This window comes from Astyanax mexicanus, chromosome 3 (assembly GCF_023375975.1).
Source record: "Astyanax mexicanus isolate ESR-SI-001 chromosome 3, AstMex3_surface, whole genome shotgun sequence".
Classification (NCBI taxonomy): Eukaryota; Metazoa; Chordata; class Actinopteri; order Characiformes; family Acestrorhamphidae; genus Astyanax; species Astyanax mexicanus.
This window is the reverse complement of record NC_064410.1, coordinates 3,632,477-3,646,243: the sequence shown is the minus strand read 5'-3', so window position 1 is coordinate 3,646,243 and position 13,767 is coordinate 3,632,477.

Genomic DNA, 13,767 nt, shown 5'->3' with positions numbered 1-13,767 from the left:
AGAGAGAGAGAGAGAGCAAGTAAGGTCCGGTGAAGGACAGCCAGGAGCTTGTCACACTTACTTTGTGTCAGAGAGAGAGAGAAAAAGAGAGAGAGAGAGAGAGATAGAGAGAGGAAGAGAGAGATCAGAGATCTGGCTGGTAGCTTGAATGAGTGAGCAGGAGAGAGAAAGAGAGAGGGAGAGAGAAAAAAGAGAGAGAAAGAGAGAGATGTGTGTGTGCAAACAATAGTATACTTTTTTTTTCCTAATTTTTTTCCTATTTTTCTCCCCAACGTACAAGGCCAACTACCCATTTGAAGACACGTGTGAAGTCAGACTCCACCTCTTTTTTTTCAACATTGCCGAGTAGCATCACAGCGCTAACACTCGGAGGAAAGCGCAGCGACTCGGTTCTGATACATCAGCTCACAGACGCAGCCTTGTGCTGATCCACATCACCCTATCCTCATCTACTACTGTACCCACCCAGAGAGAGAGCAAGCACAATCGTGCTCTCTCAGGACTCTAGCATCTGATGGCAAGCTGAATGACCGGGATTCGAACCAGCAATCTCCCGATCATAGTGGCAGCACCCTTATTAGTGCTTATTACTATTATAACCCTTTCAATGCCAGGCTATTAATAGGTGATTGTAGACCCTTGGTTTTAGGGTCTAGGTTAAACAAACAAAAACCGTAAGTATGTAAGTAAATATATACAAAATGATGTTATAAACACTAACGTTTTAGACACCCCAGATTTTTGATGTTTGCTTTTTTTTAAGCTCTTTCGGTCCAGTCAATCACTGGAAATGGTGCAAAATCCAGTGTACAAAATGTGATAATAAACTGCCAGGGCTTTTACGGAAAAAACTGATGAACTGAAAACTGTATATTGTAGAAAAAAATGAAAAAAAAAAAAAAATCATATATTGTTTAAAAAAAGAGGAAGGGGTGATTTTTTTAACGAACAATTCACTGGTTAACAGCTCTCTACTGCAGCATTTAAACACTTACAGCAAATTCACACTTTTATCATCATAATAACGAGACAAAAAAAGACACAGAAACACAAAGAAAACTCTGTAACTATTCAAATTAGAGGTCTTTTTTTTGTTGAGAAAATTTAGAAATTACAGATAAAGCCAGAAAGTGGTGAGTACTGTTTCCTACACATTTTAAAAGACTCTTGCAAAAACTGGAGAAAAACTGCTAAAGGAGGAGTCACGACTGGCTGACCCACCTGGCAACAGTTTTAGCCTTTAGCCTTTAGCTAAGATATCAAGGAATTTCATTTTATTAAGGACTGTTAAATCAAGGAATGTTAAACTTCTGAACAACTCGAGAATCAAAATGTGACCACACTCACAGGAAAATACCTCACAACTCATAGACTTATAGAGGTGTGTGAGGTCCCAAGCCATCCCCTGAGAACGGTAAGAGAAATCCACACAGTCCACAAATTTTAATCACTATTTTAGACCTTTTAATGCCCAGGAGCTGCCGGCCAGTCCCCGATTCCAGGCCTCCGCACCCCTAGTACTTAAGAGTAACTCGATATTACAGAATAAAAGGCCTCAAGATATAATAAACCTTTCAATCTTATCTCTTTCTGCTGTATCTACAGTATCTGCAGTCAGAGGCTCTTTTTTTCTTACACTGCTGGTTTTAACACATCTGTTTCGAGAGTGCGCTCGGCCTCGGTGCGTAGCCGGTTCACAGTGGAACTTCACTTCACTGCATGGTGGAGTTATTAATACAGATAGGAGGTGATAGTTCTAGCATATTGCCATGGTTTGTGTTGATAGAGATCTGCTGATCTGTATGTGTGCGTGGTGTGTGTGAGTGTATTCGGGTCCAGAAGCTCAGTGTTGGTGCCTCTGTGGCGGGGGGAAGAGAGTCGGCTGGCATATGGTGGAGCAGCATCGAGAGATTGCTAATCAGCATGGTTTCATTAGCTCTGACTGTAATAGGCTCTATCTGGTGCATTTACAATGCATTATGCATAGCAGAGCACTGCTACTGGAATTAGCGTGCTGGAATCGCACCTTCAACCCTCTCGCTACGTCTGTCTGTCTCTCTATCCACTTTCATTTCCCTCTGTTCTATGTTTTAATTCACACTGTTCATCTCTCTTTTTACACCCCTGTTAATAAGGTTTAATTGTATGGCCATTACATTGCAGTCAATGGGTTTACATGTACATTTCTATAATCAGATTACAGCAGTTGTCTGATTGTTAAGTAGTCATTTAAACAGCGTACTCTAATGTCTTAGATTTGTGTAATACACTTACAGGCCAAAAAAAGGTCACGCACCAATAGTGTAACTATAGTTGGACCCACCAGAATCCCACACACACTAGATCTTTGTAAGGTCCACCATATCAATCGATTTGGTTGAGAACCTCAGACAGTACACAGCAGGATTAGCCAGCCGACTTCTTCTGAGGGAGGGATCTGTACTTACTGTCCTCGGCAAGTCAGCAGACAAGGGAGATGTAAGCACTTTCAAATAAAAGTTTTGAGCTTCTATCGCAGTTAGTTTAGTGCTAATGCTGCTAGCTGGGGTTAGCAGCAGGCTACAGTTTGATAATACTCACCTTTGAGCAATGAAACATCTAGTGCTTAGTATGGTTAGTGGCTAATGCTAATACTACTCCAGTCTTGAGTTTAAGTGCTGGAGCACTAAACTGAAACTGCTTTACTGGCTTTACTGCTCCTTAATATCTGACTAGTAGAATTTATACATAAGATGCACTGGATTTTAAGGCACACTGACGATTTATGGGAAAATGAAAGGATTTTAAGTGCAACTTATAGTGTGAAAATATGGTTATATAGACACAAAACCTTTTCATCAACACACACATATATATATATACAGGGGTTAAACAATGAAACTGAAACTCCTGGTTTTAGAGCACATTAATTGATTGTGGTGACGGACAGTTCTGGTGGAAACAGGAGAGTTGAGGTGCACATTGAATTCTGTCGTGATTTGATCAGCCGTGGTTTTATGTTTTTTGGATACAATCCGGGTTAGCACCCGAACATCCCTTTCAGACAGCTTCCTCTTACAGCATCCACAGTTAATCCTGTTGGATGTGGCTGGTCCTTCTTGGTGGTATGCTGACATTACCCTGGATACCGTGGCTCTTGATGCATCACAAAGACTTGCTGTCTTGGTCACAGATGCTTCAGCAAGACGTGCACCAACAATTTTTCCTCTTTTGAACTCTGGTATGTCACCCATAATGTTGTGTGCATTGCAATATTTAGAGCAGAACTGTGCTCTTACCCTGCTAATTGAACCTTCACACTCTGCTCTTACTGGTGCAATAATGTGCAATTAATGAAGATTGGCCACCAGGCTGCTCCAATTTAGCCATGAAACCTCTAACCTCCACACTAAAATGACAGGTGTTTCAGTTTCAGTGTCCAGCCCCTGTATATACTGTATATATATTACATCCAACTTTATGTACTGTATGTAACTTTAAAAGTGCAAAGAAAGAATCTCTTTTTTTCATGACGCAGCCGCTTTAACAAAGTATTGTGTCTTGAATCTGCTTGCCTCTGTTCGCCATGGCCCAGCTGCACACTATCCATCAGTGTAGCGCCCGAGCAGCTGCCCACCTGAGAACACTCCTCCAGGCCTGGCAGGTAGAAGGAGGCCTCGGTCGCAGCCAGCAGGGGAGCGTCGGCAGGGTTTCTGGTGGATCCGTGCCTCTGGGTGGACGATCAGACCACTCAACATACTCAGCTTCCTGCTGCGTTCCTTTAATTATTTCATAAGACATATCAGTGACAGATGCAGCCTTTGGCAAGAGAAAGACAGTCCTAGAGACTGAGAGAGAAAGGGAAAAAAGAGAGAGAGGCTGTGTCCCAAATCAAGCACTTTTTAGTGTACTAGATGGACACTTTCAGTGCACTCAAGATGAAGTGTTCCCATTGGCAAATACACCGCACTGTTCTTTACTGTTACATGTGTAATAATAAAATGTTACTAGTAGACAAGGAAAGTTAATATATAGCATATTTTATATACAACAGTCATTTAATGTGCTTTCCAAATTAGAAAAAAATAATACAAAGAGAAGTCAAATAATAAAAAAAAAACATGTAAGAGAATAACAAAATATGGCACCACTTTAAAATAAGACTACCTTTATAAAAGGTTTATAAATGGTTTACAATTAGTTCATTAATGGTTACTAATTAGGTTGGAAATGCCTTAAAAAATAATTAATAATTAATAAAAATCTCAGTCTCTTGAATACTTTTGCACGTCACAGTTTTTAGATTTTTATTTGTTAAAAAATGTTGAAAACCAAGTATCATTTTCGTTCCACTTCACACTTGTGCAATACTTTGTGTTGGTCTATCACTTAAAATAGGGTGACCAAATGTCCGTATTTCCCGGGACATGTCCGGGTATTTCACGTCCTGTCCCGGGACGTCCCGTTTTTTTTTTTTTAAAGTGAGGAAATGTCCTGGTTTTTAAATTACCTTCATTTGACCATTAAATTTACAAGAGCTGCGTGCGACATAATCCCTGAGTCGCGTCAGTGAGAGCAGCCCTGTTCTTAATCAGAATGTAGACACTGTCAGTCAGTGCTGCCAATTTAGCGACTTTTCAGCCCCTTTAGCGACTTTTTTTGTTAAAAAAAAAAAAAAAAAACGACTACCGACAAATCTAGTGAGTTCATTTGTAACATTTGTAACATATTTAGGATGTTTTTACACACTTTTTTTTACTCCCACAACCATAATCCTTTACAGCTTCAAAAACATGTATTATGCAAATTAGGTGTTGACGTCATTTAGCGACCCCCACTCCCAGGTGTCCTGGTTTATCCAAGTGAAAATATGGTCACCTTACTTAAAATCTTAATAAAATACATTTAAGCTGATACGCTCAAGGGGTATGAATACTTTTGCAAGCCACTGTATATATCCTTTTATATATATATATAAGTTTGCTGTGCATTTTTTCATATGGTAAAAAGTCCACTGTAAAACAGTGCTATCAAAAGATGGCTGTGGACAGGCGAGTGAAGGAGAAGGTGCCAAACAGTGGAGTTGTGAGGATGACTCAGATCAGCGTCGGTTGTCTATCACTTCATCAAAAAAACATGCTTTTCCCTCTATCTGTCTGACTCTCCTCCTCTCTCTCTCGTTCTGTCTCTCTCTCTCTTTTTCCCATCTCACTTCATCTAAAAATGGCGCTGGGCTGAAAGTCAGGCCTGTGAAAGCAGCCTGTCAGACAGCGCTATCTAATCTCTCGCGCTTCTTCCAGCAGCTCTTCCCGGTCACTTCCTCACAATCGCGCCACCCAGTTTGATGTGACACTAACGCATTTATGTGAAAGCAATAATCACATTATTTTCCTGCAGTCTGGCCACCTGAAGCATGCGCAGACAGACAGACGTTTCCCATAATGAGTTAACGACAGAGCCTCTGAGAGACGCTACTGTGAGATGTTGCAAGATGTGGGATGCGCTAACCACTGTCGAAAGATGAGTCCACAGATGTATGCATTAGGACAGTGGTTTGGATACAATCCGGGTTAGCACCCGAACATCCCTTTCAGACAGCTTCCTCTTACAGCGTCCACAGTTAATCCTGTTGGATGTGGTTGGTCCTTCTTGGTGGTATGCTGACATTACCCTGGATACCGTGGCTCTTGATGCATCACAAAGACTTGCTGTCTTGGTCACAGATGCTCCAGCGAGACGTGCACCAACAATTTGTCCTCTTTTGAACTCTGGTATTTCCCCCATAATGTTGCAATATTTTGAGCAAAACTGTGCTCTTACCTTGCTGGTTGAACATGGTGTGGAAAGTATCTTCTACATTAGGACAGTGGTTCTCAGAAACGGGTATCTCAGAAATTATTAATTATTAAAATGTTAAACAGCCTTTCCACCTGATGGGTGTCATTTCTGTCCCCAGGAAAGTTAAGTAAAGCTGCTTGAATTTGACCAGAACGTGTTTTGCATAGTTAAATAAATGTGTTATTAGATTCAGAGTTGAAAAAAGCTAAAAAAAAAAAAAAAAAGAGTTACAACAAGCAAATGTCACCCTTTGGTGGAATGACCCAAAAGTTTATAGTTCTTTACAGTTTCATTGGTCCTATAATTGAACCCTGTGGAACTCCACCATTCACAATAGTTTCTATATTAGTAATAATAGCTAAATAATTAGTCTAGGGTTTAAGAGTTTGCCATGTAGACTCTGTAGTCCACTACTCTCTATTCTCCCAGACTCCTCTTATTTCCCTTATTTCTCAGTAGGCAATGGGAGCATAGTGGACACAAGAATCGAACCCACAGCACTGTGATTGATAATCCAGCCCGTAGCTCTAACCACTGAGCCAGAAACGGGGGTGTTTCCTGATTAAGAATCGAACCCACACTGCGGTGGTTAGAATGTGAAATCCTAGCCACCAGACCATCAGGGACCTGGTGTTTAACCTGTCAATAGAAGCGCTCTGATTGGTCCAGTGGAGTAAGACGCTGGTACTGTGATGCAAAGATCACTGGTGTGAATCCTGGATCATCAATCCTGGAGTCTGAGACAGTGCAGTTGGCCTTGGTCTCTTATGGATGGGTAGATGGCACTTTCTTTCTCCACACTTCAATCCTAGTGTGGTGCTTGACGGCACAGGCGTCTGTTAGCTGTTGTATCGGATGTGGGGACAGTTTTTGAGACATTTTGCTCTAAAACAAGCTGACATAAAATAAGTTTATTTCTTTAACAAGGCTCTTTCTAAACTGTAGGGAGAGAAAAGTACAGAAAACTGCATAAGTATAGATATAAAGTATAGATATCCAAAATTTCTACTTAAGTAAGGTAACAAATTATTTGTACTTTGTTACTTGACACCTCTTGACATAAGCAGCTTGGGACAATTCCTTTATTATACTTGGCAACCGGGGTATTGACGCAAAAGGTTTGCGCTGATTGCCATATTATACTCAGCAACTGGAGTGATGGCACAAGCAGCTGTCTCTAAAATTATTTTTGAATTAATTCATTTTTGTAGGTAAACAACCTGTTTATACACCAGAAAGCAGGAAATGGCAACTAATTCATTTGTAATGGGTGTCCACTACATATTTTGAACAGACAAACTTTCCCTTACTCTGTGCCAAAGTTTCTTGATGAATGGACCAATAGAAACTCGTCAAAATGACCTGAACTTTTTAATAATAAACTTTTTTTTTTACATTGAAAGACTTCCATTGAAAGATTACAAGTTTTTTTTCTCTCTCCTGTAAAGTTGCTGTTTTAGAGATAAGTGTTTTTCATTGGACAGTGACGATATGAAACTTTTGCTATCATACAGTGGAGTTATCCACCAGGAAGCCAGAAAAAAAGAAAGATAAATTAGGCTTTGTGTGTCTTTTACAAATGTTATAGTGACATTTTCCTTGGGGTGCCCAAATACCTTCAAAAGAAATGGCTCTTCAAGCAGCTTAGCTACTAAAAATAAATGAAATATTTGGTGCACCACAGAATTTGAAAGTTAGATTTGATAGATAGATAATCAGAAATGGGTTTCCAGTCTTTAAACTTGACTTTATTATTATTTTTACCCCTTGCTGTTTCCTCCCCATGTCTCTGTACTGTGTCTGTACTGTGATGAGTGAATGTAATTGTTGTAGGCTGTGATTCCCACCTCTTCAGCGCTTGTTATTAACCTCATGGTCGGGGGAAAAGACCTCAATTCCAGGCGTGATTGACACGGCCTGCCCCGCTCAACCATCAGACGGACGTGGTCAGTCCTAATGCCTCTGATGTGTTTGTGTACCAGTAAGATTCGATGTTTGCTTGTTTGTATGTGTGTGTGTGTGTGTATGTGTGTGTGTATATATGTATGTATATGTGAGTATATGTGTGTGTGGGTTCACACGAGTGTGTGTTTTCAGAGGGAATTAGCAGGTTGAGCGCTATGCCTCAGAGTGCAATTTATGCCTCGGAGTTTGCAGTTCGGAATATGGAGCAGGCTGGTTGGAAAGCTCACAGAGGTCAGCTTTCCCAGAGGGCAGTCTTATAGTAGTTGTGTGTGAAGTTCAGGCATGTGTGTGTGTATATGTGTATATGTGTATATATATGTGTGTGCGTGTGTGTGTGTGTGTGTCGAATAAACTTAAAGCTGGACTGTACTGACTCTGCTTAAATATTGACAGCACCGTATTTTTCACACTATAAGGCGCATTATGTGATACTAGTAAGGAATCGTGGTCTCACCATGTTTAGAGCTAAGCTAAGTAAGTTAAGTTTATAAAACTATAATTCTTAAAAAATATTTTTTTTTCTTTAAAAGTCAAACAAGTGCTGGATGTTAATCTACACAGATTTCTCTCCTGAAAACGCTCTCTTTATTTGAGTGAGTAAAGCTAAGCTTCTATTTATTTAAAGTAAGCTTACAGTAGATTTATAGATTTACACTAAGGCTGGGTGCAGCAGCATTAGCAGCTAACTGCTAGCGCTAGTGGTTCGTCCCACTTAGCTTGTTTTAATATGATAAACATGCAGGCTACAGGTCGGTAGTACTCACTTTTGAACAGCAAAAGAGCCAGCGCTTAGCGCAGTTAGTAGCTAATGCTAATACTGCTCCAGCAGTGCTAGCCGGAGTTAGCAGCAGGCTACAAGCTGATAATATTCACCTCTGAACAGCAAAAGAGCTAGTGCTTAGCACAGTAAGCGGGTAATGCTTATGCTGCTCCAGCCTCTGTCCTAGAGAACTAAACTGAAACTCCTTACAACCTGACTGGTAAAAGTCATACATAAGGAGCATCAGATTATAAGATTATCAGGTTTTTGGGAAAATTAAAGGATTTTAAGTGAACCTTATAGTGCAAAAATACGGTAGGCTACAGCAAAGATAATTCACTATTATATTAAACAGTAACAATAGCTGCTTGTCTGTTACCATTGACAATTATAGCCAGACACCACCAGTCACAGTCACTATACCACCCACTGCACTGTCCACTGTGAGTGGTAATGCCTTCCATAATGAATTCCCTGTACTCACGTGACACTGTGTAGAGTTTACATTCTCTGCCCAAAACAAAACAAAAAATAGTCTACAACATAGGCGTCTGTTTTTTCATGCTATATTTATTTTATATAAAGCTCTGGCGTGAAAATCACAATATAGCTAAGTAACAAATCAAACTGTGTTTTAAAAAAAGTCGCACAAGTGAGCAGTGCACACTCCACTTGTCTGTATTATGCACTAGACTGGCAGCACTGTGCAGCATAGTGCAGTGCAGTGCTTATTACTGTTTTTTGTGTGTTTTTGCACATAGACTAAAAGCTTAATATAAAAATTTTATTTGTTTAATTATATTCAATTAGAGGAAAGTCATTCAGGAAAGTCAATCATTCTTTACCTGTTCACATTGTTCGTGTTTTAATCTTTCGGAGATCTGTTCCTAATAAACATTTCTTTTTTAAATAATAGGAAGTCTGAGCTTCTTCAGTGTTGCAATGTTAATTAACATCATTCTGAACAGATTTTCCTCATTCAAAGAGCCCGAAATTTTTTTAAAAAGCTCAGTTTTATCTTGACTTGAAAAAAAAAAAATTGGTTGTAAATCGGGCTCGGGCTCAAAATTACGAAGTTTTAATGCAGATGTGGGTGTTTTTTCAAGCCATCCCATGAGGTAACACTTCTTGATCAATTTACACCACTGCTATCCCATGACTTTTTGAGGGAATCACACACACACATACACACAGAACGACACAAATACACAAAGAGGATGTTGAGGGTAATATACCTTATATACCTACAATCTAAAGGGCATGACTTTCAATGGCTGACCTCTACAAACAGACCCCCCCCCCCCTTTCCCTTTTATTTATTTATTTATTTATTTATTTTTTAGTACCCAACAGTTCAACGCAAGAAATAGTGTGTGCTGGAAAAAAAATGATTATCCAGCACAAGCTGAATAATTGCTTCATGAAAGAGAGCCGTAATCCCCTCGCAGTGAAGAGAGAAAGTACGAGAGAGAGAGAGAGAGAGAGAGAGAGAGGGAGAAAAATCAATGAGAGAGAAGGAAGTGAAGACTCTGCCATGTTAATTAGCCCACTCTCCAGCGCACGCATAACCCTGCTGAGGACCTACACGAGCGCTGCTGCTGCAAAACATCTCAACTTCACTTCCCCTCACATCGCGCAGACACTATTCCTGCTCTCGTTAGACCACTCTGCCTTCTGCAGTCCTGTTAAACGCCTAATGTAATACTGGAGGAGAAGTCTCTCCAGTCTCAGAGCTTTCAGCCGAGCCGCAGGGCAAGACGGGGAACGCTGAACGCAGCGTGCAAAGGTGAGGCCCAGAGCTGTAATCCGGCCTTAAATCTGACTGAAACTGAATTAAAATATGGACCCAGAGTAACACGACCAAAATGAAGTTTGGAATCCAAAAAGTTCTGTATAAAACTGATAAATATAACCTAAAAAACTTCTGTCTAAAGCTTCCTGACTGCAGCTTCACCAACTTCTCCAACTGTAGTCCAGTAAAATTCTTAACTCAAATATATATGGCAACAATTTTTGTCCAACTTTCCTAATACTCCAATAAATTCTTTTATGAAGGTAACTACAGAGTATACTCTTGCAATATTTTATCCACTCTAGACTACAGTCCAACAAAAGTTGTACAAGTATGACAATACTCCAACAAAAGTCTGCCTGAGCATGATAATACATACATGACTCCAAAAACAATCTTGATTAAACATGACAGTACTCCAACAAACATCTGTCTGAACATGACTTCACGCCAATAAACATCTGTTTAAACATGACCTTATGCCAACAAAAGTCTTGGTTGAACATAACAATACTCCAACAAGAGTCTTTGTCTGAAAATGACAATCCTCCAACAAAAAAAGTCTTGATTGAACATGACTATATTCCAACAAACGTGTCTGAATATGACTATACTCCAACAAATATCTGTCTGAATATGACTATACTCCAATAAAAGTCACACCGAACTTCACTATACTCTATTAAAATTTGATCTAAACTTGACTTTACTGCAAGAAAAGTCTTTGCAAACTCCAGTGTTCCTACAGAAGATTGTTCAAACTCATGCACATTTCTGTCCAAACTTTACTGTACTCCAACAAAACTTCCCAATACTCCCAACTAATTTCTGTCTAAACATGACTATGTGAAATTCTGTTTAAAGTCAACTATATTCCAATAAAATCTGGTCTGATCTTTTCCACACTCGCCTATACTCCAACAAGTCTGTCCCAACTTGACTAAACTTTAATAAGTTTGTCCAAACGTTGAAAAACACTCTGTTCGACCTTGACTATAGTTATAGATAGTTATAGATATTTCTGTTTGAACTCAAGACCTACTGTGCTCTCTCAGGGTTCCGGCAGCTGATGGCAAACTGCATGACCAGGATTCGAACCAGCAAGCTCTCGATCATAGTGGCGGTGCTATTTTCATATGATATGCTAATGAGTAGTGAACATGAATAAAATAGGGTGAAAAACATATATAAAAAGTATATTTAAATACAGGTCAAGTCTGTGGTATTTGGGAGAGAGTTTGTGGATAATCTAAACTCAGCTCTAGTATAGTGATGTCCATAGAGATCTGTTAAATTAGAACAAAAACTGTGAGAAGAAAAGAAGTTGTATTGGGCCGAGGCATCAGCGCCACACTGATCTAAGATATGAAATAATTTGTCCCTCAGTGCTGGCTGTCACAATCGCCTTTCTGACTCGCTTTAATTTGAAGAAATCGTTTTAAAACTGTTTTATAGCACTTCATTCTTTCAGAACAGTCACTTTACTGTAGACTGCACTGACTTTAAAATGACACGGTGCATTTCATCTACTCCCAGGATGCTGTGAGGGAGAGATGGTCACTGCAGAGGCAGGGAGACGACTGATTGATTCAATTTAAACTGCTGCAGAATCTCACCTATAGTGAAGAAACAGATCAAGGGAAATGATAAAGTGTTTGTGTTGATGTAGATAGACTTATATTATACATATTATTTTTCATATATATATATATATATATATATATATATATATATATATATATATATATATATATATATGTCCAAAAGTTTGGACACACCTTCTCATTCAATGCGTTTTCTTTATTTTCATGACTGATATTTACATTGTAGATTCTTACTGAAGCATCAAAACTATGAATGAACACATGTGGAGTTTTATGTACTTAACAAAAAATGTGCTGAACCTCCACAGTCACCGGACCTGAACCCAATCCAGATGAGCTTTGGGTTTGGGGTGAGCTGGAGCACAGAGTGAAGAAGGCAAAGGAGCAACAAGTGCTAATAAACACCTCTGGGAACTCCTTCCTTCCTTCAAGACTGTTGGAAAACTTTTCATTTCAGGTGCCCACCTCTTAAAGCTCATTGAGAGAATGATGCCAAGAGTGTGCAAATCAGTGATCAGAGCAAAGGGGGGCTATTTTGAAGAAACTAGTAAATTTTTTATAGTTAAGTACATAAAACTCCACATGTGTTCATTCATAGTTTTGATGCCTTCAGTGAGAATCTACAATGTAAATAGTCATGAAAATAAATAAAACGCATTGAAAAAGAGAAGGTGTGTCCAATACAGTACTTTTGGCCTGTACTGTATGTGTTGTTATTGTGTTGTTATATATGTATTAACTGCTTTTTAGTTTTTAGTTTAAGTTTTCTCAACCTAATTAATAGCCATTAATACATTCATTAATAAACCAATTATAAACCCTTTATAAAGGTTATATAAAAGGTCTTATTTTAAAAAGTGGTACCGCTTGGACTACTGTAAACCTCTTTAGTCTTTCTTCAGAATGAAGGAAGGCCACGACCTACCACAGTTTAACCAGATATCTTCTGTTTATTTGGGGGGAAAAGCTTGGCAGATATGCACTGCATGTGAAGCTGTGAAGGTGTAAACAGATTCAATGAGTGAGATAATAATAAATTTATTCTGAGAAATGTTCGTGGAATCGATGGGTAGTGGAAAGGCTAGTGAAAGTTCTTTGGCCTCGCTTTCCCTTCCTCCCGAGCTCTGTAATTACTTATGTAGATGAGATGTTTATCCACCGAACGGCTTCATGTGAAATGATAATGTTGCGCGTGCCGAGACGCGTGATGAAACGTGGCACGCCGGAGTCATTAGTCCAGACAGAGTGCGCGTGTGTGCGAGAGGAGAAATCCACACGGCGCTACCTTTCATGTGCAAATGGCGTCTGCGGAAGGTATAAACGATCTGGGCTTAAGTAAACCGCGTGTAACGCCGAGCTGATACGTGGAGACAGACCGCGGCGGCGGAGGGACGGCGCTGAAGAGAAGACGCAGACGAGACGGGACAGCCGCGTTTAAAACGCTGCCATCCAGAACAGAGAGAGCTCTTCACTTTATCCTGAGAGGAAGAAAGGAAGAGCTGTGATCAGGCCTGACGTCCTCTGGAAACAAAACGAGAGCTCACCTACAGAAAAGAAAGAGAGAGAGAGAGAGAGAGAGAGAAAAAAGAGAAAGAAAATCACGGAAATAGATTAAACGCTCTCTGTCTTGACAACCCTGAACTGGCAGAGGCAGCCAGCAGCTGATTGAAGCGGCACAAGTATTCAAAGCACATTTTTTTTGGAGAGATAGAGAGCAGGAGAAAAAAGAGAGAGAGAGAGAGAGAGAGAGAAAGAGAGAGAGAGAGTCAGAGAAAGAAAACCAGCCTGACTCATTACTGCACTTCAAACCCAACCGCAGACAAGCAGCG